Consider the following 12,500-nt stretch of genomic DNA (forward strand, 5'->3'; position numbering starts at 1 on the left):
AGCTTTTGTCAACTGTGTCCTGAATCATTTGACATCAAAGGATGTTGGTTCTTCTCTCTTGCTGATTATACGTGTTAACTTGAGTGTAAAACGTCCCTGGGTGGGCTTGAACCACCAACCTTTCGGTTAACAGCCGAACGCGCTAACCAATTGTGCCACAGAGACTTGCTTGGCTGTAGTGGGCGTGGCCTCAAAATCCAAACTCCACCCATCTGTGTATGTGACTTCTTTTTGTATCATTTTGTCTAGGCCTTGGACTTTTTTGGGTCAGGTTTCTGCCTGTCCTCTAAAAAGCAAATGGTGCTTGTGCACAAGTATATTTGTGACATAATGCCAAATTTTTCCTTTTTAGTTTGTGTAGTAGTTGGCTGCCTTGGTTATAACACTGTATCACTGAGCTTTTGTCAACTGTGTCCTGAATCATTTGACATCAAAGGATGTTGGTTCTTCTCTCTTGCTGATTATACATGTTAACTTGAGTGTAAAACGTCCCTGGGTGGGCTTGAACCACCAACCTTTCGGTTAACAGCCGAATGCGCTAACCAATTGCGCCACAGAGACTTGCTTGGCTGTAGTGGGCGTGGCCTCAAAATCCAAACTCCACCCATCTGTGTATATGACTTCTTTTTGTATCATTTTGTCTAGGCCTTGGACTTTTTTGGGTCAGGTTTCTGCCTGTCCTCTAAGAAGCAAATGGTGCTTGTGCACAAGTATATTTGTGACATAATGCCAAATTTTTCCTTGTTAGTTTGTGTAGTAGTTGGCTGCCTTGGTTATAACATTGTATCACTGAGCTTTTGTCAACTGGTGATGTGTCCTGAATCATTTGACATCAAAGGATGTTGGTTCTTCTCTCTTGCTGATTATACGTGTTAACTTGAGTGTAAAACGTCCCTGGGTGGGCTTGAACCACCAACCTTTCGGTTAATGGGGCGTTCAGACCAAAAGCGTCAAAAGGGTCAAAAGACGCTCTTGACGCTTTTCCGCGACGCTGGTGGTCTGAACACCCTGGCGTTTTGATGCGCGTCAAAGAAGTTGACGTCGGTTGTGGTTGGTCATCGATTTAAAGGGGCCGCGACATCTACACTCTGATTGGTTGCCGCTGCTCCGCATCATCGCTCATTAGCATAAAGTTCAGGAGATTTCAACTTTCTCCTGACGCTCTCGCCGCCAAAACGCGACGCCAACGCCTTTGACGCTCTTCAACGCTCCTCGACGCTGGTTCTCATTGAAAATGAATGACTTCCGGCCACCGCGACGCTCTCGACGCTTTCGGTCTGAACGTACAGTAACAGCCGAACGCGCTAACCAATTGCGCCACAGAGACTTGCTTGGCTGTAGTGGGCGTGGCCTCAAAATCCAAACTCCAACCATCTGTGAATATGAGCTCTTTTTGTATCATTTTGTCTAGGCCTTGGACTTTTTTGGGTCAGGTTTCTGCCTGTCCTCTAAGAAGCAAATGGTGCTTGTGCACAAGTATATTTGTGACATAATGCCAAATTTTTCATTGTTAGTTTGTGTAGTAGTTGGCTGCCTTGGTTATAACATTGTATCACTGAGCTTTTGTCAACTGTGTCCTGAATCATTTGACATCAAATGGGTGGGCTTGAACCACCAACCTTTCGGTTAACAGCCGAACGCGCTAACCAATTGCGCCACAGAGACTTGCTTGGCTGTAGTGGGCGTGGCCTCAAAATCCAAACTCCAACCATCTGTGTATATGACCTCTTTTTGTATCATTTTGTCTAGGCCTTGGAGTTTTTTGGGTCAGGTTTCTGCCTGTCCTCTAAGAAGCAAATGGTGCTTGTGCACAAGTATATTTGTGACATAATGCCAAATATTTCCTTGTTAGTTTGTGTAGTAGTTGGCTGCCTTGGTTATAACATTGTATCACTGAGCTTTTGTCAACTGGTGATGTGTCCTGAATCATTTGACATCAAAGGATGTTGGTTCTTCTCTCTTGCTGATTATACGTGTTAACTTGAGTGTAAAACGTCCCTGGGTGGGCTTGAACCACCAACCTTTCGGTTAACAGCCGAACGCGCTAACCAATTGCGCCACAGAGACTTGCTTGGCTGTAGCGGGCGTGGCCTCAAAATCCAAACTCCAACCATCTGTGTATATGAGCTCTTTTTGTATCATTTTGTCTAGGCCTTGGACTTTTTTGGGTCAGGTTTCTGCCTGTCCTCTAAGAAGCAAATGGTGCTTGTGCACAAGTATATTTGTGACATAATGCCAAATTTTTCCTTTTTAGTTTGTGTAGTAGTTGGCTGCCTTGGTTATAACACTGTATCACTGAGCTTTTGTCAACTGTGTCCTGAATCATTTGACATCAAAGGATGTTGGTTCTTCTCTCTTGCTGATTATACGTGTTAACTTGAGTGTAAAACGTCCCTGGGTGGGCTTGAACCACCAACCTTTCGGTTAACAGCCGAACGCGCTAACCAATTGCGCCAAAGCTGGGGAACAATAGTCTGGGTGGGGGGGGGAAGAAAGGAAGAGGAGGGGGAAGAAGGGGGGAGAAGAAAAAAGGAGAGAAAAGGGAGAAAAAAGAGAGGAAAAGGAAAGAAAAAGAAAAGGAGGAGATTTTTATTGCATAATCTTTCAACCTCTATTTTTTTAACATTGAAATTCATCATAAATTATTTCATAAACTTTGTAATTATTGATTAGTGTGTTCAGCTGTTAACCAAAAGGCTGGTGGTTCAAGCAGTTCACCCAGGGACGACACAACTTTATGATTTTTTTTTACTGTAAAAGAAAATCTGTAGTATTGAATAATTCTGACCAAAGGCATCTTTCCTAACATGAGACCGTCCCTGGTCAATAATAATTTATTACCAATAATAAATTATATGAAGAAGCCTACCTGTCAAATACCTTAAATAAACTATGCAGCTATTTAAAGTATTTTTTTTTAAATGATGCCATTATTTTTTTAAGGCATACAATACAGTGCTGTATTTAGCAGAGACTTATACACATTCCACACAAAAAATAGTGAAGCATATATTTTTTTTATTAAACCAAACTTTTAGTATGTGGTGAACAATGAACAGAAAGATATTATAGAACAATTACAACGATTTTTTCATTACGATTGGAACAATTTTTTCATTTTTTTTTAATGTCCTCCAGCCACTGTTCTTTGGAGACAGTTTCGACGGCAGGGCAGTACACAGTGCCTTTATACTGGCTATGTCCTGTTTCTGCCGTCCTGAACTGCCCGCATTTCTTGCACGTGTTGTGCAATACTTTGCGGGTCAGTTTTCGGACTGGAGCCGCAGGAGCCGGAGGAGCCGCAGGAGCCGCAGGAGCCGCAGGAACAGGAGGAACAGGAGGCGCTGTTAAGAGCCTGAAACCCAGGGCCTGTGGGGCAGCCATCAGGACAGGCACTGGTGTGGTGGCAGCACTCCCTGGAGCCAGCATCACCAGCTGTGGAGCTGACATGGGAGGAGGAGGTGGAGCAGGGAAGAGCTGCCGCTGAAGGCGTGGCCTCACAGCCACAGGTGCTGAAAATGTGGGTACAGGCTTCCTCTTCACCTGCGCTTGGCCCACGGTGCTGCTGGGCAGGTGGTACTGGTGAGCCGGGCCGGGTTTGGGGGGTGCAGAAATGGGGCGTATTCTTGCACCGGGGAGAGGGTCAGTCGCCACAGAGAAGCGGCTTGGCAGGTCCAGCCCCTGCATCACCACTGCGGTCTCCTGCCTTTTCACTTTCTTATTGTGCCACTGCACCAAGGTGGTGTGGCTCACGTCCACCAGCTGCATGGTCGTCTGCTGCATAACAGCCCCACTGGCCAGAACGCGCCGCCTGATCTTCCGGTAATCCTCCAGGATAAGGTCCCATCTGGACACTGTGCCGGTCCCCTTCTTCTTGGGACTGCGGTGGATGACACAGAGCCTGGTGAAGATCATTTACACCAGGCGGCAGCAATCTGGCCATTGAGCAAGCGGGGCAGTGGTGGTAAGCGCATGCCGCTTCACGCTCTCCACCCCTGGAGTGAACTCCTGCCTCTTCTTAGGCGACCTGAACCTCCCTGTGTCCAGCTTGGTCTGGTGTCTGGCAGCAAAGACAACCCGCTGCTTGTCATATTCCAGCAGGTTCTGCCACAAGGCGACAATGTTGGACACCTGAGAAAGAGAACATAGAGAGAACAGCACATGAGAAAACAAAAACATTCAAGTGTGGACATGTGTGACAGACAACAGAGGAGAAAAAATAAAATGATCAAAGTGTCTGACCTGCTGGTTAGTGAGGGCTAGTGAGGGCTGGTTGCGCAGCTCCACTAAATATTCTGCCAAGCTGTCCACCCTGTCAATGCCTGGCACACCAGACTCATCCACAGCCTGGTAAAAACAGATGAGAATTGTGAGATCAGTGAAGTTGTGAAGACAAGTCCCAGTGATGTTATTTATTAGAAAATTAGAATATGCTTTTACATACCCCAGATGCATCCTCAGCCAGTGAGGTGCAGGCTGCAGGCTGGGTGGCGGCAGCCAGGGAGGAGAAGGGAGCAGGCTGGATGGAGGCAGCCAGGGAGGAGAAGGGAGCAGGCTGGGTGGCGGCAGCCAGGGAGGAGGAGGCAGCAGGCTGGATGGAGGCAGCCAGGGAGGAGAAGGGAGCAGGCTGGATGGAGGCAGCCAGGGAGGAGAAGGGAGCAGGCTGGGTGGCGGCAGCCAGGGAGGAGAAGGGAGCAGGCTGGGTGGCGGCAGCCAGGGAGGAGAAGGGAGCAGGCTGGGTGGCGGCAGCCAGGGAGGAGAAGGGAGCAGGCTGGATGGAGGCAGCCAGGGAGGAGAAGGGAGCAGGCTGGATGGAGGCAGCCAGGGAGGAGAAGGGAGCAGGCTGGATGGAGGCAGCCAGGGAGGAGGAGGCAGCAGGCTGGATGGAGGCAGCCAGGGAGGAGAAGGGAGCAGGCTGGATGGAGGCAGCCAGGGAGGAGAAGGGAGCAGGCTGGGTGGCGGCAGCCAGGGAGGAGAAGGGAGCAGGCTGGATGGAGGCAGCCAGGGAGGAGAAGGCAGCCGGGGAGGAGGAGGGAGCCAGGGAGGAGAAGACGGGCTGGGTTGGAATGCTGAGGTCATCAAGGAGGCCTGGCACTGTGAGGTCAGGTGTTTGGTCTTCCTCGAAGCCCTCGTCGTCTTCCTCGCCCTCGTTCCCGTCCTCCAGCATGTTTTCCGTCTCCTCTGAGTCGGGGTTGACCTGCAGGGGCTGCCCAGTCTGACTCAGCAGGTAGTCAATACCAAGCAGCTCTCCTATGGGAAAGAACAGATAAATATGTGCACAAGCATGCACACATAACTAATTCAGTAATGTCATGTATCATGTTAAAGCAGAAGTGAGTGATATATTTGTGTTAATATAAGTCTTAAATAGTTATATCTTCCGACAGCAATCACTTACATAGAGTGTTTGGACTGAAACACGGGTCTCTCAGTCCCTCTGCTCTGCGCCGAGGAGAAAACATTTATCGTATCCTACAGTTTTTATCCAATGAGGAGAGAGAACGGCATGCAGGGCTGTGTGTGCAGCCAAGGAACGCCGTGAATGTGGTGACGTAGGGACGAGGACTGTTATGGTGCGTTCAAGGAAACTCGTATTTTTCCGATCGTGAAGTGGTACCAGTTCGATCTGGTACGAGTTCACCGGTCGGAAGTTACGAGTGGCCGTTATAGTGACTTTCACCGGTAAAACAGGTCGGAAAAACACAAGTGGGTTGCCTGGAACGCTACAAAGTCGTAAGTTGTGACTTGAAGCTGTAATTTACGGTTTCAAAAGCCTGCCTGGAACGCAGCATTAACGAAAACGACCGGATCACTCACTTCTGCTTTAAGTAAATAGTTTGCTTTTGCTACTGGGAATGAAAGTCTCACTAAATTTCAGTACACTCAAAAACTAAACTAACAAACCAAAAACACTAGGTAGTTATCATAACATTAGCATACCGGTGTATTTGGAGGGTGGCCTGAAAGTTGGCACAAAAGCCCGGCCAAACACCTTCACGCTGTTGGTGTTGATGCACTGGGTCACATCCCCGGAGTAGGTAAGGAGGGACGATGGCCTGCTGATCACCGCTGCAGCCCCCCGATCCTGGTTCCACCTGTTCAGGCCTTCCAGGAGGTAGAGCTGGAAGTTCAGTGCATTTGCACTGGTTCCTGAGAAAACAATACAATATTAATAGTCATTTAAAAAAGGTCTAGCTTTCCAATCTAGTGAATGCTTTGATAAAAGAGTATCCTGAGTGTTTATCATAAAAAAGGGAGACACCAACCTGGAATGAACCTGTTCAGGTGGCAATGAAAAGACTCCAGGGATGTGGACCCTCTGGCACAGCGATACCTGGTCAGGACAACACCCCCCTTCTTGCTGGTGCCCGTCTCTGTGTAGAGCGGCACACCAGGCAGGTCCTGGATACACCCGACGTGGCGTTGCTGCACACGCCAGATGTGCTCCATGCGCACCTGGTCCAGCAGTGGCACCCCCATGAGGTCTCTCCCGTTTGCCCCTCCCAGCGTCTGCAGCAGCCGCCCGATGAGGTTGATGGTGGCCTCCTCGCCGCGTGTCCTCCTGCGGCAGTACTGGCTCAGCTCGTGCTTGCTGATCCTTGCGTCCACCGCAGCATCAGTTGTAGCTGGCACACCCTCCCGCTTGAGCTGCTCTCTCTTGGCCCGCCGCAACAGAGTGAGGTCCCCTGCATCCCACTCAAATATGCAGGCAGACAGGGAGCTCATGAAGGTGGGGTAGAGGGGATGAGCGTCAGTGGTGCACCCGACGGCCAGCCTCCTCATAAAGTGCCAGATGTCAAGTCTTATGTGGAGGTCTGGCCACTCCCCAAACCTGGTCTGCAGCTTGCTGGCCCCCTCACTGATGCAGCAACCTGAGTCCACATACAGCAGCACTGGGGGTGCAATAGCTGCCTGGCGGTACCGCTCCATCACCCCTGCCACCATCTTGTCCAGTCCTGGCCCCTCCTGCACCGTCACCACGCTGGTGAGGATCTGGCCAACCTCGTTTCCGATGGAGGTGACCCAGAGACCAGTCCCCTTGCCATGGCCTGCCAGCTTCTTTGTGATCTGGAATTTAACAATAGTGATGTTACAAAATCTGTGATTAGAACTATTTACAGCAGCAAGTACATTAAATTAATTACACTGTACACATTTAAAATATCTACACATGTGATATGATTGACAATAGCATTCATGTGTATAATGGCATCTTTTAAGAACATGGATATCTGTTACACATATTATTTATTACCTGTTTGGTTGAGTCCATCTTGATGATGGAACCAAATGTGGAGGTGATGCTGGCCTTGATATGGCCCAGGCGGGATAGGATGTCCCTGCCATATACAGACAGCAGCCAGCGACTGGTGGGCACCTCAATGGGTTCTGGGGGCTCCTGGCAGACCACTGGGAAGAGGCTCGGTCGATCAACGAAGTCAGCACACTCTCCCAGGTAGTGTGCCAACCTGTTCAGCCTTTCCTCTCCGTGGTTCTCCTTCAGCTGCTTCACCAGACGTGCTGGACTGTTTCCCAGAGTCCGGTCACGCAGCAGACGAATGACCCGGATGTCACAGGCGTACCTGAAATGCACATGTAGCTGTGATTAGTTACATGTTAAAGGCTATCACACACGGCCAGCAATGCGACAGTTGAAAGTGATGGTGGAGTTCTGTTGATTGCTTTATTACAAACACTACTGGCGACGCAGTTTTTCAAAACCGTTTCACTCACTTGCGGGTCAGGATCAGCCGGAACATTTTCTGGTGCGGCAGGTCCAGCTGGTCCCGGACAGTCTGGGAGGTGGACAGGTAGCTCAGAGAACACACAGTGCACCTGAGTGTCTCTGTCACCATCAGGTAATACCTGTCGATGTCCAGGACCTTCCGAGCCCTCTTGTGGACACCGTAGCCCGTCAGCTGCTTCCCACACTCAGGGCAGATTACCCTCACCTTCCACAGGTGGTAGGGCATCCACACCATCAGCCGGTGGGTGAAAAAACGGTCTGGTGTTGGTGTCTGGTGGTAAATCAGGGCTGGGACAGGGGGTTCATACCACAGCTGTAGGTCTTGCCGCAGTTTGCCAGATTTAAAGAGGGTTTTCGAAATCCACTTTTGGTCTTGGGCGGGGATGTTTTTGGACATCTCTGCTGGCAACCAGAATGAAGCTGCATCCCCAGCAGCAGCCTGCTGAACTCCTCCAGGTTCATCCTGTTTGGAAGACAACAAATTATTAATGTATGGCATAAATAAAGACAGCAGCAAATTATGAATAAAAGAAAATCCTACATCAATTGTGTAATACAGATTTCAATTTGACTTTCTGCCTCAGTTCTCTGGAGCCTCAATTTTTCCTGCTCTAACTGCAAAGCCATTAACTCCCTGCGCTGCTCAAACGTCAGCCCAGACTCAGACACCGGCACAGAACTTGGCGCATTTGACGCAGCCAAGTCTGCAAGAGACTCTCCCTTCCCCACAATTCCTTTACCTACTAACGTGGACAAAACAATTTCCTTCAACTCACTTTTATACTCATTTCCTGTAAAATCCATCTCATAATGCTCAGCTATCTGCGCAAACTGCTCCCAGGAACAGCTGTGAAGAAACCCCTCTGAGGGCGCATGAACAAACTCTGCCACCGAAGCCATAGCTCAGCGCGTGAACCAAACAGAATGCACAGTGTTTACTCTCTGCACAATCGAGGCGAGCTTTACCTCCCCGAAGTTTTCCCCACTTACCTGCCTAACCAAGACTTGCCTATCCCTCAACCCTAGTCTTCATGTGGCTTGTGGTGGGAATTTACGCACGCAAAACCAGTGGGTTTGTGAAAGCAACCTGCACGCAGGCGACCACACAATATCCCACGGAGGTGCCCCCGAGATAATTACCTGAAGACAATTAACACTAACCACGTCGCCACAACACTATAGAAAAAAACAAACCGACGCAACCCAAAGGGGAAACGCCATTCACCTGACAGGGGAAACTTCGCAGTGCAACGGGGCGGAAACACTTACCTTCTCTTTGGATCTCATGAATGAGCAACAGAACAAAAAAAGAGGATCTCCCCACCCACGCAACAGGGCACAGCGCACACCAGGGCCCACTCACCTGATTACAAAGCCACGCTGCCCCAACAAACAAACCAAATTTAATCTATCACCAAAATAAGCTTAGGATGAGCCCCCACTTTTGTCACAGCCTGGCTCTGCCATGACAAAAAGGGAGAGACCACCGTGGCAACAATTAACAAATGTTTATTATTAAATAAATAATAAGATACTGCAACAAAGGACTGGATCATGGGGTGTGAGTGTCAGTAAAGAGGTGTGTAGAGCATGTTGTGTGAGTGTGAGGTGTGTGTGTGTGGGGTGTTTGTGTAAGGTGAATAACGCAAAGGTGCATCAAAGTAAACTAAGGACACTGCATCGCCGTCACCGGTACCTGCAGGAGAGGGGAGAAGGAGAGAGAGTGAGAGCAATCAGCAGGCCTGGCTTTATAACCTGGTGACACCGGGCCCAGGTGTCACCGGCAGGCCTTAATCAGGAGGGCGTGACCAGCGGTGTGGCACCAGCCCACCACTGGGGACGCCACATTATTATTAAGGTAATTCAGATCAATTCTTTTGTTTACTCCCACCAACACAAATACATACATTAATGAGTGAGTGTTTGGCATTGTAGGCTAGGTTACCATCACACGTTTCATGGAGTAATTCTGATGATAAACCCACTTTTTTAGGCTAATACATCAAATCAACACAACACAACAGCCAGGCCAATGAACAGACAACATACACTGCTGTACTTACACAGGCTTCTGCCATGCTGCTGTGCACAGAAGGGCTGGGGGTCCTCACAGAGGATGGAGCATGGCTGGTGGTCCTCACAGAGGATGGAGCATGGCTGGGGGTCCTCACAGAAGACAGAGAAGGGCTGGGGGTCTTCACAGAAGACACAGAAGGGCTGGGGGTCCTCACAGAAGACACAGAAGGGCTGGGGGTCCTCACAGAAGACACAGAAGGGCTGGGGGTCTTCACTGGTGAGGAAGAGGGGCTGGGGCTCCTCCTAGCCACTAAATTAGGCTTCAGTGCGGCAGAGTGTGACCCACCATAGCGTGATTTAGTGAACTGAAAAGACAAATAATATTAATTTGATGATGTAACAAATACAAAGCCACTATGAATGAAATAAGAATTGTTATAATAACTGATTAATAATATGATGTATAATATAATAACTAGTTAAAATAATATTCACCATCGACAAACTTGGAGGGGGGCGAAGGAAAGACGGTGGCACAGCAGCCGTTGCACCAGGGGCCGAGACTGGAGCAGCAGACGGCGAGGCTGCGGCAGGAAGCTGAGTGGTGGGCTGCTAAAGCAACAGCATTGTGATGCGTGATACAACAGCTACAGCATTGCAGTAGATATGACATGTAAGATTAATCATAATGACATCATTTTAAAATAGATCACCTTAGCACTGTGAAATCCACAATTACAGGCCACGGATCCTCCAAACAGACTGGTCTGTCCACGGGCCTGCATGGGGCATTTCTCAATCTGAAACAATCAGAACCCTGCTTAGCCTGGGGTATACAGTCATTTGTTTCATTCATAGGATCTGCACTAGTCTGTGGTAGGCTATATTTTTCAAGTGACCGTTATGTATTGCTATATCTTACCTTCTGGTAGAGGTCATGCCACTTCCGCTGCTTAGGGGCTGGTCTATTGCCTCCAGAAGGCCAAACCCCTGAGCTGGCATATGCCCTCAGCCTTTTCATCCACTCTCCTTCCCCCATGGCTTTGTGGGTCTTCGGCTTGTTGCTCATCTGAATATGGACAACAATAAACAATGAGCATCCTTTGGACTACACTGTGACACTACAGCACAAATGCACACCTAATATAACAGCATGACAGCTGCATTATCAAATCAATCAAGTTGCAGTAATGTTGGGTGTATGATTGATCACCTCTGATTAAATGGGTAGCAATCTAGGCTATATCATAGTAATAGTCAGATTAATTAGTCCTCTAACACAAACTACAGTTTGATTTGTCAGTTTTTCCAGTAGGATGTAGTTAACGGGCAGTGTGGTATACGGCTCTGCCTCTTTCTTTTCTTTTTGCCACAGGCTTCCTGTTTGTGTACATTATTGTCTTGTGGTTTATGACACGTCCCCTGCAGATTGGCAGCTGACTTTATTTATTTATTTATTTTTTATTTAAAGGTTTATTTGGAATGGGACCTCACATATTCATGAACATACAAAAAAAAACGATTAATTGCTGTGAATATGTCAGATTTAGCTGGAAGCTAATTTCCATCCGCAGTCCCATGACACATAATTAAATAAAATTACACTCAGAAATTTGAGAGTTGAGAACGTAATGGTTTCCTTTTGCTGCTATAATAATAATAAATAAATAAGCCTTTCCAAGCTGACCCAGAGGCCTGGTCGGAATATAGGGGTTATTTTGGTCGGAGCAATTTTTCTATTCACATTAATAATGAGCCTATTAACGTTACATGTATTGATCGTCAGTTTGTTTATTTTTACATGACAGGAGGTGCTACAGCTTACTGCTGGGTACTCCTCCAGGGTGGTATCCCCTTATCTGATGCCATTTCACACTAGCTAACACAATATGACCTTATCCTATTAATAAATCACACACACATGATGCATAATAATTCCCCTGGCCGGCATCTCGTACAGCATCATCAACAACTCCTCCTTACAACAAGTTAGCATTTGTGTTTTGTTAGCTATGGTGCCGAGCGGCCATATAACGTAACAACACCGACCACAATTATCATATAGCCTAGCTTCATGTGAAGGATTGAAATAAACCGTATTATTTAAGAAGGAAACACATATTACTTACCGTTGAATATGAATTATCCAGCGGCAGGACAGCGACGCTTCGGCGCTACGTGAAACGACGGTGGGTGGGTGCTAATCCAGTCAACATTGGACAGCAGCGTTCTGATTGGCTACGTCCAATGTCATCCCGCTACGTGATTGGACGGGGGAAAACTCACATTGGAAATGGATGAACGTGATAGGCTGACAACATTGGACAGAAGGAACGTGATTGGATGATGAGATTGGAGAATGGACAGCCGATCCTGAGCCAAGTAGCGCCACAGAGACTTGCTTGGCTGTAGTGGGCGTGGCCTCAAAATCCAAACTCCAACCATCTGTGTATATGACCTCTTTTTGTATCATTTTGTCTAGGCCTTGGAGTTTTTTGGGTCAGGTTTCTGCCTGTCCTCTAAGAAGCAAATGGTGCTTGTGCACAAGTATATTTGTGACATAATGCCAAATATTTCCTTGTTAGTTTGTGTAGTAGTTGGCTGCCTTGGTTATAACATTGTATCACTGAGCTTTTGTCAACTGGTGATGTGTCCTGAATCATTTGACATCAAAGGATGTTGGTTCTTCTCTCTTGCTGATTATACGTGTTAACTTGAGTGTAAAACGTCCCTGGGT

This window comes from Trachurus trachurus, assembly GCF_905171665.1.
Source record: "Trachurus trachurus genome assembly, chromosome: 1".
NCBI lineage: Eukaryota > Metazoa > Chordata > Actinopteri > Carangiformes > Carangidae > Trachurus > Trachurus trachurus.